The sequence below is a fragment of the Opisthocomus hoazin genome, chromosome 8 (assembly GCF_030867145.1).
Source record: "Opisthocomus hoazin isolate bOpiHoa1 chromosome 8, bOpiHoa1.hap1, whole genome shotgun sequence".
Classification (NCBI taxonomy): domain Eukaryota; kingdom Metazoa; phylum Chordata; class Aves; order Opisthocomiformes; family Opisthocomidae; genus Opisthocomus; species Opisthocomus hoazin.
Window position 1 is genome coordinate 59,202,811 of NC_134421.1, and position 15,190 is coordinate 59,218,000.

At 42.7% G+C, this 15,190-nt stretch overlaps 1 protein-coding gene across 1 annotated transcript in view; it reads left to right on the top strand.

Annotated features, from left to right (window-relative positions):
- Nucleotides 1-15,190, top strand: part of ATXN7L1 (ataxin 7 like 1) — a 122,012-nt gene that overhangs the window by 61,962 nt on the left and 44,860 nt on the right. The gene's annotated exons all lie outside the window — the stretch shown is intronic.

Below are 15,190 nucleotides of genomic sequence, written 5' to 3' on the forward strand. Positions count from 1 at the left end.
GGCCATAACTGAAGGCAGCTAGGTTAGCTAAGACCAGCCAGTGTGGTACGAGTATCAGGTGATTGATGCCAGACTGTTAATGCTTGCCATTGTTTCACAAAATAACATTGTTATACACGGGACAGCGGTCAGTGATGTTTTGTGGGAATAAACTGTTGAGCCTTGGTGGTAAATGTTGATGGATTGGAAGAAGACAATACAGATTCACAGAATGTTCGGGGTTGGAAGGGACCTCTGTGGGTCATCTAGTCCAACCCTCCCATCAAAGCAGGGTCACCTACAGCAGGCTGCAGAGGACCTTGTCCAGGCGGGTCTTGAATATCTCCAGAGAAGGAGAATCCACAACCTCCCTGGGCAGCCTGTTCCAGGGCTCCGTCACCCTCAGAGGGAAGAAGTTCTTCCTCATGTTCAGACAGAACTTCCTATGCTTCGGTTTTTGTGCCCGTTTCCCCTTATCCTGTCACTGGGCACCACAGAAAAGAGTCTGGCCCCATCCTCAACACCCACCCTGGAGATGTTGATAGGTATTTAGAAGGTCCCCTCTCAGCCTTCTCCTCTTCAGGCTGAACAATCCCAGCTCCCTCAGTCTTTCCTCATAGGAGAGATGCTCCAGTCCCCTCATCATCCTCGTAGCCCTCTGCTGGACTCTCTCCAGTAGTGCCTCGTCTGTCTTGGACTGGGAGGCCCAGAACTGGACACAGTACTCCAGATGGGGCCTCACCAGGGCAGAGTAGATGTGGAGGAGAACCTCCCTCGACCTGCTGGCCACACTCTTCTTAATGCACCCCAGGAGACCATTGCCCTTCTTGGCAGCCAGGGCACACTGCTGGCTCATGATTAACTTCTTGTCTCCCAGGTCCCTCTCCACAGAGCTGCTCTCCAGCAGGTCCGCCCCAAGCCTGTACTGGTGCATGGTGTTGTTTCTCCCCACCTGCACTTGCCCTTGTTGAGCTTCATCAGGTTCCTCTCCGCCCAACTCTCCAGCCTGTCCAGGTCACGCTGAATGGCAGCACAGCCTTCTGGCGTATCCACCACTCCTCCCAGTATTGTGTCATCAGCAAACTTGCTGAGGGTACACTCTGTCCCTGCATCCAGCCATTGATGGATGTGTTGAACAAGACTGGGCCAAGTACTGACCCCTGAGGGTCAGCACTAGCTACAGGCCTCCAACTGGACTCAGCGCTGCTGACGACAACCCTCTGAGCTCTCCCATTCAGCCAGTTCTCAATCCACCTCACTGTCCACTTGTCTAGCCCGTAGTTTGATGGTTTCAATCAACTTGTATGCAACTTGCAGTACAGTTTTGCATTACTGTCAAAATGTGCATACCCACGGGCATGAAAATTATGTGTTTTTGTTTTCAATCTAAATAACTGATTCTAATGAGAGACTGAGAGAGGAATAGAAATAAAACCTTTATTATCAGTTGAATTAAGTCAGTAAGAGATACCATGTACTACCTGGGATTGTGAATCTCACAGCTAAGCAATGTAACGTTGGGGTGCTCGTGAAGATGTATGCAGCACTGCACACAGCAAGCAACAGAATTGCTCGTTTGCTCTAAGTGGTTAAAGGACACATGTGAGGCCTTTTCCATTTAACACCTTAAGAAAGCAATATGTGCGTGTATGCGGACAAAAGTGGTAAACTTAGGAAACAACTACAATGTACAGCAGCATTGCTCCTATAAGAAATACTATTTTTGCATATTTTACTTGTGCATTCATTAACTCTTTATGTATCATTTAACATGTAAATATTCTTTTAAAATATTCAAAAGCTTTCAGAGCCCTAGAGCAGTGGAAAAAGTGTATGAGAGAAGTGCTGAAGGCTCCGTTATCTCTGTGAGCTTGCTTGAAGAATTGCAGGTTCAAGTGTTGGAGGAGGAATGTTTGTTCCTTGTCGGGTTATTTTATTGGTTATGCTAGAAGTATGTAAGCACGATGCTGCACCGTGCTGCGTAGTACTGCTGAACTCCATGGCACTGGTCAGGTGGCGCCCAAGTGTTTGTTTCATCATTTATAAGCAGTTGAGAACAAGGACTGTTTTTTATGTGATTGTACAATATTAACTCTAGCTACGTTTTGGAAAGGCAGTGTGATCACTTCTCGGTACTTCAACTTGCTTAGACAATTTAGTTTAGAAGTTTTACAGCAAGAAAACTGTGTTCAACTCAAAATAGAAACAATTTTTTTTCTTAATTTTGTTGTTACAATACTTTATTTTTAATAAGAGAAACTTATCTCTAAGAAACCCCTAGGGATCGTGACCAAGAAAAAGAAACCCTGTACTAGACATTAAATAAGCACTTTCTGAAAATATGACGTTTTTCCTAAGAAAGCATATGGTAGGTTGTTTTTGCTTATGCTGTTACAGTATTTGAAGCCGTTTTTAAAATGTCACCTGTATGCAGATGGACATCTAAGTGGCCAACAGCTTCTTGGCATGGATGAAGAATGAAAAGGGAGAGAACTGTGTTTGTCATGCGTCTCAGTATGGGAAGGATGGGGCAAACCTCATGCAAGGACAGACTGCAATCAAGTGAAAGGGACTGGAGTGGCTGTTTCTTGCCTGAAACATAGACAGATCTCAAGATACATGGATAGGACAAGCAGGGAAAAGGGGAGTACCTCAGGGTGTGGATATATCTCAGCCCTTCTAGGATTCCCCACAATAATGGTCTAATTTATGGATTTAGTAGTGAACTGTGCAGGAATAAGGCATTCCTCAGTTAAACCTGCGTTCATCACCTTTCTGCCTTCTTGTTCCAAGAGGTTAAACAAGAAGCCAGAATGCCATGGCCTTTCTGGAGGAGCTGCTGTGAAAATTTGGGACTGCTGAGGCATCAGTGTGACCTGTAGGGTAACATGAGCGTAATTGAGTGTCTGTCAAGCACCACTTGCTAGTCGGGGCTTTGTACTTTTCCTCAGTACAACAGGTTTTTTATTTGTTTATGAAGGTCTATGATGCTTTAAGAGTAGCAGGAGTGTTTTATAGGCCACAAACACAGCTTCGTAGAGTGTGTTTCTGAAAATGGATCAGATGCTTGATATGTTGGAGTTGTTGGGTCAGGATACTTGGAATTGCTAGAAATCTGGGTCCCCTCGCCTGTTTTCTGCCAAATGTGTTTTAGATAAGGTACCTGTTGTCAGTTTTTACCAACCATCTGCAGAAACTATCAGGTAGAGTTTTAGAAATTCTTCTGAAATAATCTCTACAGGCAAAACCAGTACAATTTTGGCTTTCTCAAGTGCTCTGACTTGCACTTCTGTAACACCCCTCTTCTGTCCTTTGGTGCTGAAATGGTGCTGAAACATAAGAAGCCTGATTTGGGACTCAGAGTGAGATTAATATACAATTACAGAAAAACTTGAAACACTTCATACAGCTGCCACTCAAATATTTGTGCTGGTGTTTTGTCTCTCTGTTGGGTTGAATTTTTTGCCTGAAGTCTGTTCTGTTGTTTTTGCTGATGCTGAATTGCTGAAGCTGTAGCCTTGTTTCTAGGTGGGAAAGAAACCCCTGCATGTTGACCTACCTAGCAGTACGGGGAAACAAGATTAATTTTGGCACTATTTTAGGGCTGCACAGGTTTAGCAAGAAACATGTATACTCCCAACAGATCTGAACTCTTATTTCTGCATTTTAAAGTTTTAGTCCCAGAACGCATTTCAGACTAGGCGGTCTCCGTGTACCGGGAACTAAGAGATGTTCCCAGGTTCAAGTAGCTTAAATGTGCAAGCTGTCTGATAGTGCCAGTGTCCATCAGGAAAGCAGTTGATATTTAAATTTGGGGCCTTCTATTGTAAATTCTATGGGAATATTCTCCTAATGCACAGCACGAAAAGGTTGCTATGAAGTGCTGCTGACATATTGCCTTTTTTTTTTTTTTTTTCAGTAGGGACAATCCCCACTCCATCAGTCCAAAACTAACTGCAGAGATTAGATGTTTACTTTTCAAGATAGTCTTAAAAATACCCTGATATCCTAACTTCGTGCTGACATAAAGCTAGTTAATGTCTGTATGCAGGCATTGGTAAATAGGCAGTCTCCTTAATGTTTTTATGTAGTACTACTATTATCAGAGCCACATTTGTAGCCTGGAAAAAGCAGATTACAAAGAAATCACTCTTGTCTGTTCCTTATTTCTTGGCCACTTAATTGAAGTCTGCAAGATGAGCAGAAAGTGATCCTTTACAACAAAAACAGGGTTTTTTTCCCCAACATTACCTACAATGAATTGCACTTCTAACTGTTGGCTAGTTTTGTTCTCGACCTTTTTACAGATTGTGGATTCTGTAGCTAAAACTTCTGTATTAAGATTCTAGAGTCAGAAAATAATTATTTACTGTGCAATATTTTCTCTGTATGATTGAGTGCAGAACTTGTCTGTGATTAGCACAAACTGTCTCCGTTAGTATCAGATTGGCTAAAGAAAACCATTTACAAGAAGTTAGTCTATAAGGTAAATGTCTGTGGCCTTCATCTTAACAGTAGAAGTCCTTTTATATTTAAATAAGTGTCTTGATGTTGTTGATAAATTCCCCTTTTTAGGTTGAAAATTAAAGCAATAGTATCACTTCCTGAAACATTTGGATCAGGCGATCTATTGATGGATCGCTTCAGATGCCTAATATTAAGATACAGAAAACTGTCAACATCCTGATTGTATCTTAAACAAAAGCTAACATGAGCCATTCTCTGCAGAAGATGGGTTTTTATTATCAGATAGCCAAAGCACCATTTTGAATTTACTGCTGCTAGGTTGTTTGCATGGTTAATATCCGTTCCTCCCCTTCCCCCAAAATGTTCTGATGCGTTGTTTTGTTTCTACATGGAAATCAACCCTTCCTTAACATTATGCAGTGTTATGTTTTGAACAGTTAGAACCATGCAATGACTTACTGGCCGTTCAAGACCTGTGATATGACCTTTATCCACGCTCACGAGGCAGCAGTCACCACTCACTTTGCAGCAGCCTTGCAGTCTCGTGGATCCCCAGGATTGTGTGTTACAGCATGCTTTGACAGCTGCTCCACAGGCATGAACCTGAGATGTACAAATCGGTATTAGCAGTGTCTTAACGTCCTAGCCATAAAATGATGGAGGTACGCAGCACAACCCGTAGTTTCTTTCAGGTTTCAATTTCTTCTCTTTGCTGGAGCTTTTTATGAGCATACATTTTTGCTGGATTTTTTTCCAGTCAGTTTTAAATTTTTTACTTAACTGTTTGTCTTATTATTTATTTACATGTTGATATTACTTACCTATTATTGCTATACCTATTACTTCTTTCTCTTCTGCTTATTTCTCCTTCCATATTTTATTTTGTTTCATTATTCCTTGGCTTCAGTGATTACCTCTTCTGTGAGGCACGTATACCTGCAGTGAATGCTTTCCTACACAGAAGTCCCAGAAGCATTCAGAATTATTTTGCTTAGGTAGGCTCGTGCCCCAAACATATAATCTGTTTTATTTTTTACTGCAAGCCCCGTGTTCAAATTAAATTTTAGAAAACCCACAAAGCAACAGGTTATGCACCTTCAGAGATGTTGGCTAAATATCTGGGCTCCATTTTGGGTCCAGTGGGTCAGGATGTCTTGAATCCAGTTCTGTCTTCTGCCCTATGGAAACTGCTGCCAGAAGGACCCGCAGTGCTCGCAGAAGAGCTTTGAGAAGGCTGGTTCTGTGTTTTCGCACTCCCTGTCCATTTTTTCTCTTCTTCCAAGGCCTCAGGCAGAGGATTCTGTGATTAAGAAAGAAACTTGAATGAATCGGGGCCATTCCTGCTCCTGCCCCACTGGGATCCCTGCAGAGTCGGGGAGGGTGCGCAGCTGGGGAACGCAGCTCTCCGGAGAACGTACTGCAGCTTAATTTCCTGGGGAACACTGCTCCACGTGCATGTGCAAATACATAGAATTTAATCCTAAGACATTTGTAAGTACCCTGTGATGTGAACTTGCATTTGTCAGTGTGTTTCATGTTGGACACAGCAGTGAGCAAAATTAGCTTTTGAACTGGGGTCCCATGCTGGTCTGCTGCAAATTGATGGTTTTGACTGGTTTTAGTGGACAGGCCAACAACTACCCTGCTGCAAGAGGACTTGCACGTATGTGGGGAGAGCCGAGGGGCTGCCCTTTTAAATGTGGTTGAAACAAATCACTTGTAATGGTATCGGGCAAGCATTAAACATACTTCCATTCCAAATCTTGCCAGTTATCCCGAAGGAAGTATTTCTGGCCAACGGCAAAGCCGCCGTTTCCAGCAGCAGTGGGCTGGGTGAGGGTTTGGCTGCGGGATGCTGTAACGCGCAGAGCTGTGCCGCGGCGAAGCTCAGCTGGCTGGTGTAGCGTCGGATTTCGGGTGGTGACACCAGAGCTCTGATATCTGCGTACTGGAGAGTACGGAGTACTTGTAAGAAGAAAACAGATGATAAAGAACTTGGTGTTTCTCCAGCAGCTGACTGCAACAGGATCTTAATTCTGGGTCTGCTTGGACACCACTGTAAAAATCAAAGATAATCAGATCCTCAGAAGCTTAATTTTTAATTGCCAGTTATTGGGCGTTATTCTGTGGAGTTCAGCAAGCGCTGGAGTCCGAGAGCGGCGGACGGAGCATGTACCCTGCCTGGAGGCGGCTGCGGCTGCGGTGCCGCTGGCTCCGTGTCGGCGCGAGGGACGGGGTGGCTTGGTCGCTGCCGGCCTGCCGGAACGGGGCCCGGGGCCCGGGGCTGGACAGCTGCTCGGGGTCGCGACGGAAGTTTTCGCGGTCGCTGTGCCAGTCCTGAGCTTGTCGCTGTTCGGGCTGTTCCTGCCCCTGCCTTGAGCAGGGAGGGTAAAAACCTAAGTCAGACTGATGCCGCCGGGAGCCGGCTTCAGCGCGGGCGGCTCCTCCTCACGGCGCGGCGCGGCCGGACGGCCCGGGCCCGGGGGCGGGAGCGCCCGGCTCCCCCGACAGCCTACCCCTCCCCCACCCCCCCAGCAACCTCCCCGCTCCCCTTGCCGGGCCGCCTCCCCTTGCCGGGCCGCCCCGGGGCCGCGGCCGGAGGTGGGCCCCGGCGGCGAAGCTGCCCGTCCGTCAGGGGAAGGTGCCGCGGATGGGGTTTTGCAGCCGGGTCTGAACGTGAGTCGGGGCCCAGGCCCTGGGCTGGTTTGCTGCCGCCCAGGACGAGCGGCGTGCGAAGCCTTCTGCAGGAGCCGTGCAAGGTTGTAGGGCACGACTGTTGCTGAGAAACACCCACAGTTTTAGATATCTGTGTGATATGGAGGGAGGTGGCGTGTATCTCAGGGTTGTCAGAAACTCTTACAGTCTCCACGCTAGCCGAGATGTTGAAGGGTGCAAGGGTACCTTTGCAACTCCCACCCCGCTCTGGGAGGTTTCCCCTGGGCTGAGCTTCCTGCGGCAGAGCTAAGCTCAGTTCTGGCCTGGGTGACTGACTGTGGCAATGCCGCCTGTGGACTGAAGACCTTTTATAATTGGCCTAATGGTTTATAATAATCTAAGATAGCAAATAGGGAGTAGATGGGGGGGGGGGGGGGGGGGAGAATAGTAGTTCATTGCTTTAGCATAGAAGGACAAAACAGATTTAATTTAGACTCAGATCAAGAAGTGCCAGTGCTGAAACTTCAAGCATAACCAGAACTTTGACCCTTGCTTATCTGTACTGTGAATTATTTTTTTTTCCCAACTGTATCAGCATGCTGTTGTGCAAATACGATAGCTCATGTTGCTTACAGTCTTGGAATGTAATTTAGTCTGTGGTTTTTATTTGCACAAATCTACACATATTACTGCAAGGATTTTTAGCTTGTGAGCAGACACTAAGCTCCGTTTGCAGCTACTTCAGAAAGGTTAAAGAAAAACAGAAGCAGCTAACTAGAAACTGAGCTAGACCTATATATGGAAAGAAGTTACCATGATTTCTCCCTTATACATAGTATGTATTTTTATGTTCTATGTTTTGTTCTGCCACATATTTCACATGTGACTGTGTGGTAAAAAAAAAATAGCGTGAACTATGTCTGATTACATTGGTAATAGGTAGTATTTTAGAAACGTGTAATTCATAGAAGGTTTTTTTGTTTGATTAATAACGTGACAGTGGTACCAAAGCAGTTTAAATGCAATGTGCCACTATAATGGGAAACTGCTGACTCTTGAATTAGCAGCTGTCAACTTTTTTATGGACTCCTTTATATATATTCCATAGAGCTTTTTTTAAATAAAGAACAAGGCAATTGCTGAGCATTTGCTTTTGGAAGCTTTGATACAGTTCTAGATGTGTAAGTTGAAATTAAAAGGAAGTGAGTACTTTTATGATACTGAACTATTCTTTAAATATATCTGGCTTCTTTCAGTGTGAAGTTGTTGGAAAGTGAGGGATTACCTGCAAGGTTTAAGGGCTATATAGTATCAGGTTTAATGTCGGCATTTCCGCTTTACCTCTGCTATTCTGCAGTATGAATTACAGCTGAATTACTTGCTGTGTGTATGGATTACAGGCTCCCTCTATTTGTACTAATGAACTTAGAAGGAGAAAACCTTAAAGTTCCATATCTCCATTACATTATTTTTTCAATTGTTGAAACTATGAAATCTAAGTGACACTAGAAAACTTTAGTTGAGTTTTCAGGAGAAAAAAGAAAACCTACTTGTTTACCTGAAGCCAGTGTCATCTGATGGAGGTGGTATCTGTCTAAATCTGTGAAATACTGTGGCTGTTAAATGAGCTCTGGTTTCTGTAAAGCTAGAAATGTCCTGAGGTATCTGACCAGTGTTGCTTTATATTTAATTAAAATACAAAACCAGCATAGAATGATTTGTTTTAAACTCACTATGTAACAGATTTTTGACAAGTAATTATGAAGACAGAAGTCGTATAAAAGTAGTCCATATCACTACAGTAGGTAATAATTTTACAGTTAACCGGGAAGAGGGAGATGAAAAAGCATGTAAGATATGTGACATGTAAATTGGCATAAAATTATTAAAGAGACAGGTTCCTAATACAGGATGAATTGAGATCGCTTGAGAAAGTGGGTTCAGCAAGCCTATTGCAACATACTGAATCTACAAGGCTACATCTGGGGCCAGCAATCCTGGCTGTACTTGCAGGACAAGAGCAGCCTATTCTAGGAAGTCGTTGCTGAAAGACTCAAGGTTATGTTATGCAGTGCGCCCGGTCTCTATTCCTACGCTGTAATGCAGCCGTGTGTTAATACCAGGTTGAAGCCAAAGGTAAGCCAGGAATGTTTTGAAAGGGAGGAAGAGCAGAAATAGAAATTGCATCTCTGTTTGATCCGTGGTATGACTGCAGCCATAACACGCAAGGCCCGATGCCAGCCGCCACGCTTTGTTCTGGGGCCTTCAGGCCATAAGATTGCACTCTCCTTTTGCAAGTGCCACCTCTGAAGTTCTCTGAAAGTGTTTCACAGTCTGTTGCTAATCAAGTTGCTGGCTAGAATTGATATCTTGGGGTGAGGGGAGCAGTAACGGAGTAGAAAGTTTATGTAAGTGTTGTTCGTGTGTATGTGCTTGACAGATATGCAGCCAATTTACTTGGAAGTTACAGACTGAAATTTGCTGTGGCAGTAGCACCCAGGAAGGGGGGAAGACCTTGGGTGTCTTTCCTCAAACCTCACAGCAATTGAGACTTTCAGGAGGGCAGTAAGGTAGTGCGGTGGTTTTGCATTTATAGTCTTTCCTAGTTTGATGGGCCTTAGGGGCGGAGGAGGAGAGTGTTGACCTAATCTTGTTACAGCAAATAAGAGGTGAAATTGTTGAATGTTTAACAGCCTTTTGCTCCTAGTTGTTTACAATTGAGTCCTTCCCTTCTGGTGCTTGTGCTGCTGTCCTCATTAGCATGTATTCCAAGATAAATGCCATACATGAGACCTGCAAATACTGTACAGAAGAAGACACATTTTCTGATTCTGTTTGCTGAATGTTACACTTTCCAAAATATGTTGGTCCCTAATGCCGAGAATAAACTTCATGTCCTAAGGTACAACAGCAAAGACAGACAGTAAACCTTCGGTAAATTCCACGGCTATCGCCTTTTAGGCAGTAGGCGTTTAGGGATCTGAAACGTAGGGAGAAATAATAACAACTAACTGCCAGTGTTCTCTGAGAAGTAATATCTGTCATAGTGAATTTTGGGTTTGAACTCTTCTTTTTCTTTAATTACTTGTTTTTTCAGACCTTAAGCAACCTGGAAAGTCAAGGCATTTGGGACTAGGGAGAAGGAGAGGAGGGCTAATGAACTTGTAGATTCAGTACCTGCAGATTTCCTCAAGTGTTACAATGATGTTCTGGTGGAATAGGTAACCCTCTCCCTTGACCTCGTCCTGCACTCAGTGATCTTCTGTTTCTTGCTGTGATTTGAAACTACTTGAGCAGTTCTCTGCTACGCATTGTGCTCTTCAGTGTAAACAAATCTTTTTTCTCTCAGTATTTATACACAGTAGGCAAATCCCAGGGGTGATAGCTGAGGCATGGTGAGTTTTGGTTCACTTGTCAGCCTTTGCTGGTTAAATCTGCTGTACTGTCTAGCTACCAGTTGGCAGACTCAGCAAAAAGCTTTAGAAAATACTTGCTCTGTGATCCATTTGCCAGAAACAGAGTTTAGTTCCTCCTCTGTAATCAAGCTGGAGTCAGCTGATTATAGCTGAGATTTTTCGTGCCAGTATCCTGCGTGTTGTCCTTTCCCTGCCTTTTTGGTCAAGTGACTCCTATTGCTGGAAAAAAATAAACAATCTCATACTCCTCCAATTTAGAAGTATCTTGTTGTCTCTAAACAGTAGGATTTCTTTCAACTATAGCAGCATCAATCTGATGAGGAGGGACAACTTCCAGAAGAGTCTGAAGAGCATAAAGTCTCTTCTGGAGTTTGCTGTCTCCTGACAGATGGAGAACGGGTTCAGCCCTTCACCATGAACACAGATAGTCTGATTCAGAGGAAGCAATTGGCAGGTAGGAAATACAGTGTTGGATTTTTTCCATTTCCTTCCCTGTCTACATTTTTTATTTCACTGTTAAGTACGCTTTTGGCATTGTGGCCAGGAAAACAGCTTCAAGCTGCATTGGTATTGTCTGTTGCTGTGGGGTTTTTTACAGTTAGGAAAGCACTTGTCATTTAAGTTTTCCCTTATTTAGAATATCTGGTTTAAATTACTTAACTGTAAATCATAATCTCAAGTGATCTCACAGCTCAGTTGCTCTGCATGGAGGCCATCTCCGCTGTATTTGGGTTTATTAGTGTTTGCCATGCTGGCTGGCGCCTGGCTCCTGCGTTGTCACAAGTATCTTGTGCTTGTCTGCACTGAGCTCCCCAGCTCCCTGTCGTCCAGGCGGAGGACGCAGCCGTGACGCAGCATGGCAGGAATGCACACAGCCAGCTCAGGCTTGACGCTGTGCCTGAGTTAATAAAACTTCTTGGGACCCGGAGCACAGGGGTAACGCTGCAAGGCAGTGGCTCCGTTTGGAGTCTTTGCCATTTTCCCTGGTGCTTTTGCCTTGGGAAATGGCATGCAGAGACAACCCAAGTGCCTCGCTTTAGATAAAATAAAATACTTCAGTCTTATACTGAAAAAAAGTTGTTGCATAATTTCTGGACCCACGCCGTCCCTAGAAGTATAGGAACGTTTGCACCGAGCTGCACCTAGGCTAATGAGCCCAGCTGGAGCTGATTTGTTCCTGCATCTCTGGTACAGATAATCTGACCATGGATAATTGAGTGTTGACTCTATAAATAATGCACTTTGAAATCCTTGTCTTAAAATTGTTTTCTCTTCTTCCTGTTGGTTTCCAAGCTTACTCCCTCTGTAATCATTTCTTGGCTGACCAAAGGCTACACTCATCTCCTGACAAAGAGATGTACTATTCATTCTTCCCACCTGAAGTGACATGTTACACTAAGTGTGGATGAAGCCAGGTTCTAGCACTATAAAAAGCCAGCTAAGCCCTGGTAGGAAACAATCATCCTAATATGTTTTACGTGTGCACCAGTTGACTGGGGTGGTTTAAATAAAAAATGACTGATACATGTCAAACATTTGACTCCTTGGAAAGATGTTTATGGCACATTTGTTCTCAGAGACCTCCTGTTGTATATCTCATAGTTAAATATCTTCAGGTAAAACTGATTCCTTCTTTGGACTTGCTTGCAAGTTGGACTTATAATGATCTTGGTTTGTTTGCTTACTATGCCACGTTAAAATTCACAGGAATTGTTCTGAGTTGAGCTATGCTATGTTTTAATGAGAAGTGACCCCCTGCCCCATGAGCTTATGTAAGTAATTGTGGAAAGTCATTAGAGTGCCTTATAGGAAAAATATCCTGTGTCTTCCGCTGGTATCTACACATGTGTTTCATACCAGAAGTTTTTCTAAAATAAAGTCTGTGTGTGCTTCTGAGAAGATGCATAGAAGGTTGGAACTGCTTGCACTGGATGACAGGTTGTTCAAGGCATTGGAGGTGGTAGGAGGGGAAGCTGAACTGCATAGCTGTGCTGCATTGTAGAGTTCATGCACCTTCGTAAGTAGTTGTAGTGAAAATCATCTGTCTCCTCCCTGTGCGATTTCTGCCACAGGAATGCATGGCAGAGGCAAGGTGAGTGGGAGAATAAACTTGGAATGCCTTACATTCAGATCCCTGTTCTAATCGCTGTGTGGCCTTGGAAAATACCTTTCTTCACACAGCATCTGAAACACTGACCATGCTTCCACAAATTTTGAATTCTCGATTTGTTATTGATTATATGGTAGCTTGAAAAAGCTAAGTAAAGGCCCATCTGAAAGAAATCTTTTATATAGGTAGAAGAGACATTTAGAATTCTAGACATGCAATACTCTGTCCCATTCAGGGCAATGATGGGAAAGCTGTTAGTATTATGAACAGGTAAATAGTTTATCCAAAACAAGTAATTTGTAATATGTGAAGTTCGTTGCAGTGGAGTATGGTTAAGAGGTGTATTCAGAGGCAGAATATGAGGTAGTTGTCACTTGGACTCTCAGAGGTTGATTTGCATCTATTTAATTCATGTACGGTTAGGTCTCAGTGTATTTAGTTTGCAGAATTAGAAGACATAAATGATGCAAGTTGAACTAGAAACCGTCTTTTTAGATCTTAAATTGCATGGAAATATAGAACTAAGGAGACTTCTAAGGGAGAGGAACAGGTAAAAAATGCCCTACAAACTCACTTTCACATTTGGGTATGTCTTTCAGCGTTGTCTGTTCAGTTTTGTTCTGTAGAAGGTAGAGAGTTTGGTTTCTTGTTTGTAAGAGCTATTATATGTAGTGAGGGAAACATGAACAAGTGACCTCTTCAGGAATTATTTTGCACATTCCCTTCGGAGGCTGTGTATTAGGGGGTTGTCATTTGTCTGTATGCCTGCAGCATTTTAAATAATAGATTTTATTATCTGTGGCAAATAATGTGCCTGAAAGATGAGTGAGCTCATTTATCTAAAATGTCTGGAATGAGGAAATATTCTGCACTGACAATTATGCTGCTTTTGTAGCAGAGTTTGATAAAGCGAATTGAAACTTAAATACAAGCTCATTCATCTTTCAAAACAAAACAGTGTCCTTAGTTGCACAGATCTGTTTGGTTACCTGGATTTTCAAAAGATGTCAGAGTATTCCAGGGGGATTAATTTGATGCTTGGGGATATCCATGAGGAGTGGCAAACACAGAAAAGGAAATGAAAGAATTGATATGTAAATTTTAACTTGAGTTTCCTAAAAGATGATAATTATTATAACAATGATAGTAGTAATAATACTACTACTAATTATAATAACAAGAAGCCTTACGTGATCATACCAATTTGTCTAGGAATTTTTAACCCTTTGCCAATTTGGCTTCAAAAATAGGAAGTTCCAGCAATTTTGTGAAAATCAGCAGCTGTGAAGAGACACCTTCATTACCATGACCCCAGAGAGCAGTGTTTCATGTGGCAATAGCATGCTTGTACTGGCAGTTGTCACACATGTTCCTACAGACCAGGCAGAGCTTGTCCTGTCTCTTCTGTGAGGGGCAAAGGACTGTGGATACGGGATGGAGCGGTGAAGGTGCTGGGGGGTGGAGAAGCTCAGGGTAACAGAGATGGAGCAAATTTAGGGATCAAACCCACGGATTTTTAGAAAAACGTTTTTCATTATTTCTCTGTTTATAAAACAGCTCGTTAAGAAATATATTGTTTTACCAGATGCTGGTTTTGGATCCAAATAACGGTTAGAGCTGAAAAAGCCAGAAGGCTTAAACAATAGCTTATATATACAAGTTCTACAAAGCTGTTATTCTGGGCTAATTTCAGTAAAGTTACCGTTTGTGTACAGGTTTCTTCTAAGGAATGATAGTGGTGCTGGTGGTGTGTTATCTCGATACTGAATAAAATCTGACATGATATTATGCACAAAAACAGGTGAAGAACATAAGTCTCCTAAAAACAATAGCTTGTTTGCTTGGAGTTATAGTACAGCATTGTGTTTTGCCAAACCACCTCAATAATCCCTTCTTATTCTTCTGTGGCTTATCTTTTCTTATCTATGAAAAGAAATAGTTATATCTGTTTGGATTAAGTAAAGCATTGAAGAAGTATCAGTTTTCTGTAACAGTTTTATGACAGATGAGGGGAAACATCAGATGAGCTCCTAAAGCAATAGTGTACATAAATTACTTCTTTTGTTACTGTTTTTTAAATATCATTAATGATGTCGATAGAGATAGTGAAATATTTTACCTGAAAAGTAAAAGTAAATAAATAAAAATCCGTATTGCCAGATGACCTTGAACATGAAAGATCTGCCTGAGGCCTCAGGAAACAGGTCTGTTACACAATACCAAGCATGAGAGGATGGCAATACTAAGTTTTCCTCTATTTGCAACAGTGTGTCTGGAGTAAAATTATTTAAATTGGGTGTTTGGTGGAATGGATAGGTGAATTGCTTTTAAATGTGTATATTTACTAAACTAGAGCACTGTTCCTCTTGTTATATTTCAGTGTTAAATGTAAAGATACTTTTTTCTTACATCCAACAGATAGGAAAATACAAGATTTCTCTTCACATATAAAATCACACACAAAATTCACATTTGTTGGCGATGCTTACCTTTGCTTGAGGGAAGGTACTGTTGCTTGATTGCTGTAAATATTTTAGCATTTCACCTGATGTACCTGCCTGAA